The sequence below is a fragment of the Antedon mediterranea genome, chromosome 10 (assembly GCF_964355755.1).
Source record: "Antedon mediterranea chromosome 10, ecAntMedi1.1, whole genome shotgun sequence".
Lineage (NCBI taxonomy): Eukaryota > Metazoa > Echinodermata > Crinoidea > Comatulida > Antedonidae > Antedon > Antedon mediterranea.
The window spans coordinates 17,650,839-17,663,632 of record NC_092679.1 but is presented as its reverse complement, the minus strand read 5'-3'; the positions used below and the strand labels follow the sequence as shown (position 1 = coordinate 17,663,632).

At 32.2% G+C, this 12,794-nt stretch overlaps 1 long non-coding RNA gene across 1 annotated transcript; it reads left to right on the top strand.

The window, feature by feature from the left end:
• The first annotated feature begins 366 nt into the window (after nt 1-366).
• On the top strand, nt 367-12,478 carry LOC140060460 (uncharacterized). Its single transcript, XR_011847326.1, has 4 exons — nt 367-532; nt 8,261-8,574; nt 9,759-9,865; nt 10,546-12,478. It is a non-coding gene; the product is annotated as an uncharacterized lncRNA (long non-coding RNA).
• The last annotated feature ends 316 nt before the right edge of the window (nt 12,479-12,794 follow it).

Below are 12,794 nucleotides of genomic sequence, written 5' to 3'. Positions count from 1 at the left end.
TACCTTTGTTCGATGACTGTCCGATATCGGTTGATCGCAACTAGCTATTACTGGCCTAGATATGAAGATTTTAAAATGCAGTTAAATATGATGTTTTTACAATGATCTAAAAATCTAATTCAACAATTATTTATATAGGTTTATCCTTAATATGATCATGAATGAGAATGAAGCTAAAATGGTATGATTTAAAATCGATAACATTCAGATTATATAATATGTTATACAATGTTATCAAATTACAATAAATGTTACAACAAACCACGTGTCAGCAGAAGAATGTTATTTGTCGTCATACAGACTCCATTCGGTATATCGTGCGGAACCACAACTTCCCAGTTTTACATCCAGACATTGGTCAACATTAATAGGAGGAAAATACAGAAGATATACGTTTATCAACGTTATCCTGTGTTTGGCTGGTAACTGATTGAATGTGGTGTGTTTTATACGTATTTTATTGTTCTTGTTCTGTACTAATAAACATCAAATCATGAGCGGTCGCAATGATGTTTATGTTTAAATCTACCAGGTATTATTATTTTTTAAATTTCATTTAAATAAGTCAAGTTTATTTCCTAGAATGCAAACTACTTACATTGTTTTTGATATTATTGTACTCTTCTTCGTTTAATATCTTCTTTAACATTTTGTTTTCTTTATATAATTTTTTAATTAAGATGTATTACGGTAGTTTTGTGTCTTGAACTGATCTTTACTTTTCTTTTTATGGTGTCTCCTTGCTAATGTATTTCATTCTGTAAGTGACCAACTCCCCACTATTACAAGCGAATTGAAATAAAATAATTCATAACTGCTATAATTTAAAAACGATATAATGCTTGCATTTCTAAGGAAACTTGTCACATTATTCAGTTTAATTAAGAAGAATTCTTTAAAGGATTATTTTCAGTCGACATTTTAACCTTTTGGCTTTTTGGTTAATCTTCCCAGTGTTCTGTCTGGTTATAAAGCATTTTTTAATTAAATACGTAACTCTACCTTCTGATTAAATTAACCGTGTTCCAACCACAGACAATCTTTTGGTAAATGTAGCTTTCTTGTATATCATTGATACTTTTCAAAAGTGATTCACGTACTTTACGGAGATTTACCTTGTAGCAATTTGTGCGTACCGAAAATAAAACTGTTTTAAGGGGTAGCTCTAGTTAATTAATAAATAACAATGAGCTTCATGGAATAATCCTCCTGCAGGAATTTTTTGCAATGTAGTAGGCCTACAAAAAGCAATTATTTAAATATTTAAAATAATAATCTATATATAATTATTATTAAGGGATCGCTTTACGGTGGTGAAAACATTATTAATGTTTTAGTTAGCAAGGTTTGTAGAAGAAGTACCGGTAGTAAACAGGTTTTGTAATAACATAATTCAAATAGATTCTTAGATAATTTCATTGCTATACATGATAAATATAGCTAAGGAACTTGAATTTAATTTATTCTTTATGAGTCGCGTAGACTGTGTCATAATTGTAAGTCGGTTTGATTAAAGTATACAAAATCCTTCAATGTTTTATTTGAAAATGTAAATAAATTGCTTCAAAAAATTATTCTACACCATTTTTCTACAATAATCTAAAATATACATACCTACTTTAATACAGTAACATAAAAGTAACTATAATATAATATTAAGTGGTTTTATTCGTTAAATTCAAAACCGACATTTTGATTTGAGTCAAACACATACAGGGTAAAACATAGCACTTTGCTTTACAACGAATTTATTCTGAGAGGATGTTATTAACATATCATAATACATAATTTGTGCATTTAAACGAACATATCAACGTATCAAATAATATATTGTTTGAAGGTTTGCATGGCGAAATCAAATGTTGATATAAAGTTTGCGGTACACATATTATATTAGTTCTGAAAACTGTTGAGTTTCTCTGAGTCTCACTCAACAGTTATTTTGTGGTGTACCGCAAACTTTATATCAAATCAGTATCAAGTAATATTGTAATAAAGGTACCTGATTCTCGGTTCTGTATCTCCACATACGAAAATATCAGCCCAGTATCATAGAATCGACAATACAGCGTCTTATAGTATCACATGTACCTGTATTATAAGAATAAGTACAGAGTTATGTCAAGATATAGGCGATACAATATGTGAAGTACATGTGCTGTTAGAGAAGATGCTGGAAAAACCAAGCGTGTAACAAATAGGTGTACGGTAGACTACACAACGAAATGGGCTTTTAAATGTATAGAATAGTGCGTTTATGGAGCATATTAATACGAAAACGAAACGTTTATCAAATAAATCAAAGGAAATATTATATATTTAAAAGATGAAATGTGGTCAGAAGCAACCAAGAATGTTTGTAAAAATATGTACTAGACCCAAGACACTATACTAACATTTCTTTACAACATGGCAAATATTAAAAGAGAGAGCGCTTTTGTACGTTTGTTCTTCTATACATATAGAAACAAATACATTTATTTTACCATCGTTGTACATTTTATATTTCATTTCATCCACACACAACATGGGTATCAGGACGACAGGAATGGTCCTAGGAAGGTCTGATAGCCTATTAAACTACATTTGAAAACCGCTCTGGAGAATTACTTAATTTTCTTTTTGTTCGTACCATTTTGAACATAATAAATAAATAAAATACAAAGACGATATTATTCCATTATTACTATGAATATAAAACCAGGAATTAATTTGATTTCAATATCTTATGATATCAATACTAAAATTATATTTACATTCAATTTATCATGGCGAACTTATTTTTCCGATACCAGTGATTGGCCTAGGATATACGTTGTCTCTTGACATTGAGTTTTTGGAATTTGTCTAGAAATTATTTATTTGGGTTATGGTTTTTCTATAATGTTGTTTTTCAAATTCGACAGGAAACCAATTCAAAGCAATGGCTTGACAAATACAAGTCTGACAGTAAATTGTGTCAAATACACCCAGTACACATGCTAACATCCCACGTGAATACCAAAATGTCTACATATAAAAACAGTTATGCAGGCGATAAATAATAAAATAATAAGCTTATTTTCTTGCTTGAATGTTGTTGTTATATAAGTTCATGTCTTGTTATGTAAATTGTAGGCCTACTTTTGCAAGGTACCATCAGAATTGCGCGCACAATGTATTGATCTTTGACATAAAAATACTGTAGTAATCGTAATATTTACGATGTCATAATTCTCTTCTAGAACGGTATATACCTATGAGTGATCTGAACCGATCTAGGCCTGTTACCATCTAGCCACCAGGCTGTTACTTAGGCTACCGACTGCACTCACGGTTGTTTGCTGCCCCTCACACTTGACCAGCTTAGGCCGCGTTTGCCTCTTACTTATGTCACCTAGCCTATACTCAGTTAATCTATCCTATTACCACTATGTGCAATTTATATCCCGAAAACATCAAGTTTAAGTTCCATATGACTTCATAAAACCCTCCGTAAAAAGAAAAAATAAATTTAATTTGTGATCTAATCCATTGATTTGAATAAAACAAATCGTGATATAATAAAACAAAATCTAATGCGGGTTGTCTTTGAGACACGTGCCGTCTACAACAAAAAAGTTATAAAAAAAAGATCTTTTATTTGAAACATTCACTTTTAAAACAGTTGCACACGAATGCGTCAATAAATAAAAATGCATAGGCCTACGTGTGTTGAAAAGATCATTAAATATGCATTTAATCCAAAACCATTATATAACATTATCAAAATGTATTGTAATGTGTGTTAAAACATTCTATAAGGATTGTAGTAAGAGTCAGACGATTATTTAATAAAAACAAAAAGTTGAAAAATAATGTTTAATGTTTTTGTACGTGTAATGCTGTATTGTAACTCAATATTTTAACAGATGAAGAAATAAAATTGGGACGAACCTACATAAGACAAACAAATATGGGATTTAAATTTCTAATGTGTGTGTTAGGCCTATATAGTTTGTTATCAATAAGAGATGTTAGCTTGTCCCACGCTGGATTTGTATCTATCCTGGATAGTTATCGCTCGATCGCCCGCGTTTAGTGGAAATGGTCTTAAGAAATAACATAGATTCTATATTATAATACTACAGTATTATATTTTTTCCGCTCGTCTGTGGAAATTGGCTCTAGGCCTAAATGTATGCGGTAAAGCAAGAAGGTTGTTTGATTTCAGTACACTGCATTTAAAGTTCTAAAACACTAATCGGTAAAAGGAGTTTTAATTGTGCATTGTTCTATGTTAATGTGCGGACAGATTTTGAGTTTTAATTAATACATTCTAGATTTTTTATTGTTGATATTTTTATTACATTAAAGTATATAATATGTTATTTTTTATGTGCTACTTACTACTAGGTTTTCTTTTGGTTTTTGTTGTTTTTTTGGCAATTGAAGAATAAGAAAATAATAATCATTTGTTGTATATTTATATATACGGTATAATAATGTATACATTCAAAGTATTATAATCTAAAGGCCATGTTTAGGCGTATCATATTTTCCTTTTTTTTATACAATTGTGGGATTTCATTTTTTAAATTTTATTTAAAAGTAAAGTTGTGTTTTACATTAGATTGTTCCAAAAATCTGTCTTCTTCAATCATCAAGTACTTAGTTCTAAGCACCTGATTGAGGAGAGATTTTTTATTTCTTTTGTCAATCTGTATGTGCAATAAAATTTTGAAATGTCGAAATCATATAAAACAAGTAAAAAAATACTTACTAGCTTTGAATACAACAGTGCGTTGGTCTCTTTATTTTAAGTTTGGTTAAGAAGTCAATTTATGTGGGTTTCTCCCACTTTTATTTCTAAAATCATCACGGTTTAAACAATATAGTATAACAGCACAATATGACACCTACCTGGCTAACATTTTGTTTTAACAATATAACTTACATTCGATGTTATAAATAATATGTATGCTTTGTTTTAAGTTACATCTTAATACAGTATAACAGCACAATGACACCTACCTAGCTAAAAACGTGTTTTTAACAATAAAACTTACATTCAATGTTATAAGTAACATGCATGCTCGGTTTTACTTACATTAGGCCTACACTTATACAGCCTATTGTTTCTTTACGTAAGTGACAGTACCATACCGTAAACGAAAGAGTAAAATTGTACTCTTCCCTATTAAAACATATTAAAAATTGTTCGATTTTGTAATGTCTTAATTCAAACAACGTGGCAAACACGGTACTCATAAAAATAGGACATACTATTATCAGAAGTTATCCTTCATGTATTTAATACAAAATACTATAGTCATAATTGTTATAGTGCTCGTTCAAACTCTCTTTCGAGTCTATCATCAATAACTGTGCAAGCGCCCGGCCGTGGTCGCTGTGATGTCAGCGAGGCCAGCTTACACAAAATGGCGAACCTAATAATGTATACAAGAAACAACTACTTACAGGATTTGGAATACTTTAAACTTACCTCATATGCAAACAAAAGTGAACAATTACAGGTACTAAAACCACCTTGGATTTAGATAGACTTGTGTTATCATACATATCAACATTTAAAACAAAACACTCGATTACTTTCACACTCCGTATGTAATTAAATTATATTAATATTACATGGACTTATAAAATATCTTAACGTTGACCTTTAGACCTACATTTAAATAATGGCACACATAATTGGCAATGTAATGCCGGGATTTTATAGCCTTTTGGGTTATTGTTATTAGGCCTAAAACATAAAGTAATCTAGCCAAACTTAATCTGTTTTTTTTAAAACTTTTCAATAATCACAGAATTTCCCCGTTTACGGTACCTTTTTCAATATACTATTATTGCTGGGTGGTTTTCACACAGTTGTATTTTGTAGGCCTACAATTTATACTTTTTTATTCCTAATAATTTAATTACACATAATTGGTCGGCGCTGTTTATCTATTAATTTGTTTAAATGAATTACACGTAACAGGTGGAGACCCCGCCCCATCTTTCTTGATTATTGCGCTCATTATGTACTGCTAGGTGTATGCCTACTCGTCTAGGACGGAATCAGCGCACACCTGTTCTAGATTAAGTTGGTTATCGTTCGTTGAAATGTTACATGATGATTATGCATCAACTTTTTGTAACCATGCGTTATAGGTCTAGTAACAATCTATCGAATCTGGTATTAATAGTACGTAGGCTATAACACGCCTTTTGTATCTTTGCCATTTGATTGGTTGATGTGGTGTCACATGCTGTATTTGTATACATCCTTACGATTGGTGTACATTTTGCACGTTTAGGTAATAGCTTTATATAAAAATGTTGAGATTGTGTGCGACGCCTAGGCCGATGATCCCAATGAAACAGTTAAAACCCAACCTCAGTTAGAGTGCGCCGTCTATAGCGGCTTTACTCCGCGGCTAAAATAATTTTTGTTTTATGGACCTAGCCTTCGAACAGTGAGGTGTTTATTTGTGGAATGGAGAGAAACTGTTCAATCATTAAACTCAATTCATTAAACTCCGCATAGATTGTCTTTCAACGAATAAAAATATTCTTTCCATTCCACTTATAAACATCAGTTATTTGGACAATATACACAATAGTTGGTCTATAAACCAATTTGAATATCTTAATATATAATCGCACACTCACTGTCAGGGAAAAACACAACACACACTCCATATTGCTATTGCTTTTTATGTTATAATACTTTTGTAACTGTTTTCGTTAGAAGTTCTGTTACTTCGCATCGGCCTCGGCCAGATACACTGAACTTCGTAACTACATCGGCTATAGACCGTCGTTACTTCGGCTATATGCCACTGAAACTTCGTAACTGTATCGGCTGAACCGCTTCTACTTCGAAATATCTTCGGCCAGAACCACTGCAACTTCGTAACTGTATCGGCTTAACCGCTGCATACTTCGCAATAGCTTTGGCCAGAACCAAACTTCTTTACTGTATCGGCTGAACTATGGTACTGCTAATTCCGTTATACGTTGCCACTTTGCAGCACCTTAGGCCAGAGCCACTGCAACTTCAACTTCGTAACTGTTTTAAAAAATTAATTTTTTTGGTTGAATATGCCATTTTAATGTCACATAATAACTATCCACCTAACTGTTTTCATCATCTATATACTTTCCTCGTAAACATACTTTGCAACGTGATTTTGGTTGTTGCAATTGTTTCTACAAACTGTATTCCAAAATGCAAAATCACCTATCGGTAAAAGTACCACCTCAGCTAGTTGACCTACTCTTGCTCACACAAACTAGGCTTAGTACTCATAACTACTACCTTATATACTACATATTATTTTTTTTATAATAACTATTATTTTCCTTTTTTTTACTAAACTTTTATGCTTAAAACATGAAATTAATTAGTCTACCAAAAATCTTCTTTTTTTTCTAATTTATTTACATCTTACTTCTTTTATGTTTAAATGTACTACATATTTAGTTTAATAGCTATTAAATAATTATTTTAGATATTAACAATATTTGCAGAAAGTTATCAATGTCTTGTAGATTGTTTTTATAGGCCTATGTCTGGTGTGGATTGACTAATTAGCATATAGGCCTATGTCTGGTGTGGATTGACTAATTAGCATATAGGCCTATGTCTGGTGTGGATTGACTAATTAGCATATAGGCCTATGTCTGGTGTGGATTGACTAATTAGCATATAGGCCTATGTCTGGTGTGGATTGACTAATTAGCATATAGGCCTATGTCTGGTGTGGATTGACTAATTAGCATATAGGCCTATGTCTGGTGTGGATTGACTAATTAGCATATAGGCCTATGTCTGGTGTGGATTGACTAATTAGCATATAGGCCTATGTCTGGTGTGGATTGACTAATTAGCATATAGGCCTATGTCTGGTGTGGATTGACTAATTAGCATATAGGCCTATGTCTGGTGTGGATTGACTAATTAGCATATAGGCCTATGTCTGGTGTGGATTGACTAATTAGCATATAGGCCTATGTCTGGTGTGGATTGACTAATTAGCATAGGCGTGTCCACCCGTTTTGTACTTTACTTTCTTTCTATATCTCTATTTTGTGTTAAGCCTTGTCTACACTATCAAACTTTATGTGACAAAAAAAAATGTTATGTACCCATTATTATATGGATGTCATATCCCCACCGTATTTGGTCATATCACCACCATACCGTATTTGGGCACATTTGTTTTGTGTCAAACTAGTTTGATAGTGTAGACAAAGCTTTACACTGGGAAAAAACTTGAATACATTTTTTCAGATAATTTGATTTGAAAATAGAAGAAGATGTCTCCAGTACCAAAAATGTCACTGTGTGTCCTTTATATGCCATTTGTGTTATCGTTATCCTGGGTTCGCTGATTGAATCAACGGTGGAGATAGAGACAAACCAATCCACATTGGCTTATTTTAACGACAAATCAGAAAACAGGGAGACGACGACCTCAGATACCGAGGAAGCCAGGTTGGACCATCATAAAGTTGTAAAAAGAGTTTTGTCAAGAACTGGTTTATTTCTGATGATCGGACCAGATGGACATGTCCATGGCACAAGTAACTGTAAAAACAAATACGGTTCGTAAAAAATTAATTATTAAAGATATATTAATTTCTCTCTGAAAATAATAACTTTAAAATCTATTGAATATGCTATTTTAATGTAGAATAATAGTTATTTACTTCGGAAAAAACCCCCAAATAAACCGGTTTATTTTTGTTTAAAATAAACCGGTTTATTTTTGTTTAAAATAAACCGAAAGATAACGACTGAAGCGAAATCATGTTTGTTGGGTTTTTCGGAGAAAGTGAGTGACTTTATTCAAACTACAAAATGGCGCCTATTCAAAGTTCGATTTTATGTTATTTCATGTTTAGCAATTCCATTGTTTGACAATACTTATTTAATTATAACCACTTTGTATAGAAATATTATAAAATAAATAATACAATGTATAACATTGTTTATTGTAGAGAGTATAGAGTGTACAGTAACAATACTTGGGTTAGGCGAGACTGTATTTTCGACCACGTTTATCGTAAAATGCGATTGTCATTATGAACAGCTATTGTAATAAAGAAATCAAATACAAAGATTCTCACAAAACAGAAAACTAAATTGATAACATTGCTGTTATGTTGTTTTAATAAGAATTAAACTAAGAAGAACAACATTCGCAAGTATAGTCTTTATATTTCGTATATAGTTGTTTCTCTGTCTGCCAATTACTAAATTAGATATTAAGGTTTGGGCCGAAAGGCACCATATTACATGATACTATTTCGGACATGGACACCTCAAAGTCTCCTCTATATGAATCAAAGGTTAAAAGGTAAAGGTTTTTTATTCTGGTCCTCAAGCTTAACTGGAAACTGAGGAAATTCGGATTAGGCACTCCACGGACCCACGGCGGCAGCCAGCAGTGCGGCGCCTACCAAGTCAGCACACCGGGAGAGGATCCCCTACTCTTTTTCAAACAGTACCAAGTTCTTTAGCGTGCACTGTACGTACACGAGACCAACTGCTTTACATCCCATCTAAAGGACAAGGCAATGAGAGTAGAGCATCTGGCCTAAGGATGCAATCAGTATGGTACAGATATGCTCGAACCCATGCCCATCAGAGTTCCATATTATCATTATTATGTCCCTCTGATACCCTAATGAGTTAATTGTTTACGAATTAATGTAATATGATGCTGGTAAATGTTGCATATTTTGCATAATACTGTATGAATAATTTTTTTTGTTTTACATTATAGTTGAATTAACCATTTTTGCTGTCGGACCTAATTTGGTCATCATTCGAGGCACTGAATCAGGACTTTACTTATCAATGGACAGGCTTGGGAAAATATCTGCAAGAAATGTATGTAGGCCTAGAAACTAAAACAGTGTTATGTTCTTTTTAAGAAGTGGATGATGGCTGACAATAAAGATAATGCAATGAGGATGATGGTGATGATAATAATAATGATAATGTTGTTGTTCTTGATAATGATGGTGATGATAATAATGCTGTTGTTCTTGATGATGATGATGGTGATGATAATAATGCTGCTGTTCTTGATGATGATGATGATGATGATGACGATGATGATAATAATATTGTTGTTGTTCTTGATGATGATGATGATGATAATGTTGATGTTATTCTTGATGATGATAATGTTGTTATTGATGACGTTGATAATGTTTTGGTTCTTGATGATGATGATAATGTTGTTGTTGTTCTTGATGATAATGATGATGATAATGATAATGTTGTTCTTAATGATGATGTTGATGATGTTGTTGTTCTTGATGATGATGTTGATGATGATATTGTTGTTGTTCTTGATGATGACGATGATGATGATGATCATAATAATGTTGATGTTGTTCTTGACGATGACGATGATGATGAGGATGGTGGTGATGATATAAGATATGTGATTATAGATGGTGATGATAATGATGATGGTGTATTAGAGGATTAGACGATGATAAAAAGTATGGTGAAGATGATAACAGACGAAAATAGTACAGTTAAAATTTTTTTTTTTTCAGAACACAGAGGAAGAAATCCTGTCTGAACTAAATATTGATATCTTATGGCGGGAAAAATCCAGACGATCCTGCTTTATATCCTTTCAGTCGTTAGTACACGTTAAAGTAAATAAACGCAATTTCGAGAAAGTGTTTCCGAGTAGGACTACGACGCGTTTTCTCACAATTAACAGAAACGGCCGGGTAGTTTCATCGGAAACTAACACGGAGTTTAAATCTAATTTTATCCTAATATCGTAAAATGGAATTTTGAACGATCAAAAATGGAACGGGTAGTTAGTTCGTCTATTTATCCAATGCTTACGGTAGTTTGTGCTAGCTCGTATTATTATTTGTGTTTTATCTTATATAGAAAACGTTCTAGAATAGGTTTGTTTGCCTTCCGCCAATAAATTCATGCTTTGATAGTATTTAAAATATCAATTCCCACTCCGGCCAGCGAATTTTTTTTCTCGTCCAGTAAGCGGTTCAGAAATCATGAATTATTCATTATTTTCTATGTGAAAGAATGACAAGATAGTCGACTTATTTCCTAACTATAACGTAACTTAACCCTCTAAATCTCTTAGTAAACAAAGTTGCTCATGGGACTCGAACCCAATACAGCGACATGTAAAATCCATATTTTAAACCATTCGACTATACAGGTGGTGAACGGCTTGGTGCTCGGTGGAAAGCATTTGTAAAAGCGAATTGTAGTCAAGTTAATTCTTACACCACACCTAATGAATATTCAATAAGGTAGCGGAATATGATGAATAATTCATATTTCTACATCGATTACGTACGTAAATTATTATCCACACGGGGTCGGATGCGGGCTCTTTAATTTGGATAATTCTGTATACGTGACTTCCAAAGTTACTTGCAGCTGTACATATATTTTCAAATAGTTTTTCTTTAATAATAGATTGAAATGCTTTTGAATATTGCATATTTTGATTTTAATAGTATTGGAATTTATACGACATCGGTCGCTTTTTTTAATTACTACTAAATTACTTTCGCCACACACTACTAAGCCTTGCGAGGGTGAACTATTGGGCTTTTTTTATACAATATTAAATATTAAAATTTAATTGTAATACGTATTATAATATAGAGATAGGCCTAATATATAACAAAATATATAATTATTCCATCGTTGCTAAGCTATAATTATATAATAATTGCGTTAAGAAGGTCAGTATAAGAAAGTCAGTAATAACTTGAGATTTAAAATGATGGTCAATATAACTAGAGGGTCAATATAACTAAAGGATCAATATAACTAAAGGATCAATATAACTAGAGGGTCAATATAACTAGAGGGTAAACATAACTAGAGGGTCAATATAACTAGAGGATAAATATAGCTAGAGGGTAAATATAACTAGAGGGTCAATATAATTAGAGGGTCAATATAACTAGAGGGTCAATATAACTAGAGGATCAATATAACTAGAGGATCAATATAACTGATAGTCAATATAACTGATGGTCAATATAACTAGAGAGTCAATATAACTAGAGGATCAATATAACTGATGGTCAATATAACTGATGGTCAATATAACTGGAGGGTCAATATAACTAGAGGGTCAATATAATTAGAGGGTCAATATAACTAGAGGGTCAATATAACTAGAGGATCAATTTAGCTAGAGGGTTAATATAACAAGTGGATCAATTTAACTAGAGGATCAATTTAACTAGAGGATCAATATAACTAGAGAGTCAATATAACTAGAGGGTCAATATAACTAGGGGATCAATATAACTCGAGGGTCAATATAACTAGGGGTCAATATAACTAGGAGATCAATATGATAGAGGGAAAGTAGATGGTTAGTGGATGCATTTTTTCGGCTCTGATTAAATTATTATGAATGTATAAACAAAAAACAATAATGGTACCGTATATGTTAAGAAACTTAGAATAAGAATGTACAAATATGCTTATTTTTAAAATAAAAAGACAATATGTACTGATTTTAATGATAAGTTTAATTTCATGTGTGATGTATTGTAATCATTGTAACCAACAACATAATTACTGTTTTACAATTTTCGCGTGCCCCTAATGTTCGCGATCGTTGTCCAATCGCGAAAGTTGCGAAAATAAAGGGTCCGTGAAAATGCTGAATTTTAAAGTACAACAAACTTCGTTTCCAACAAAACAAGCCAACCAATCAAAATATACGTACGGAACCCTTAGGAGGAAATATTTAAAGCAATTTTTAAGCTTAACTCCGAGTTTTCAATTTCCG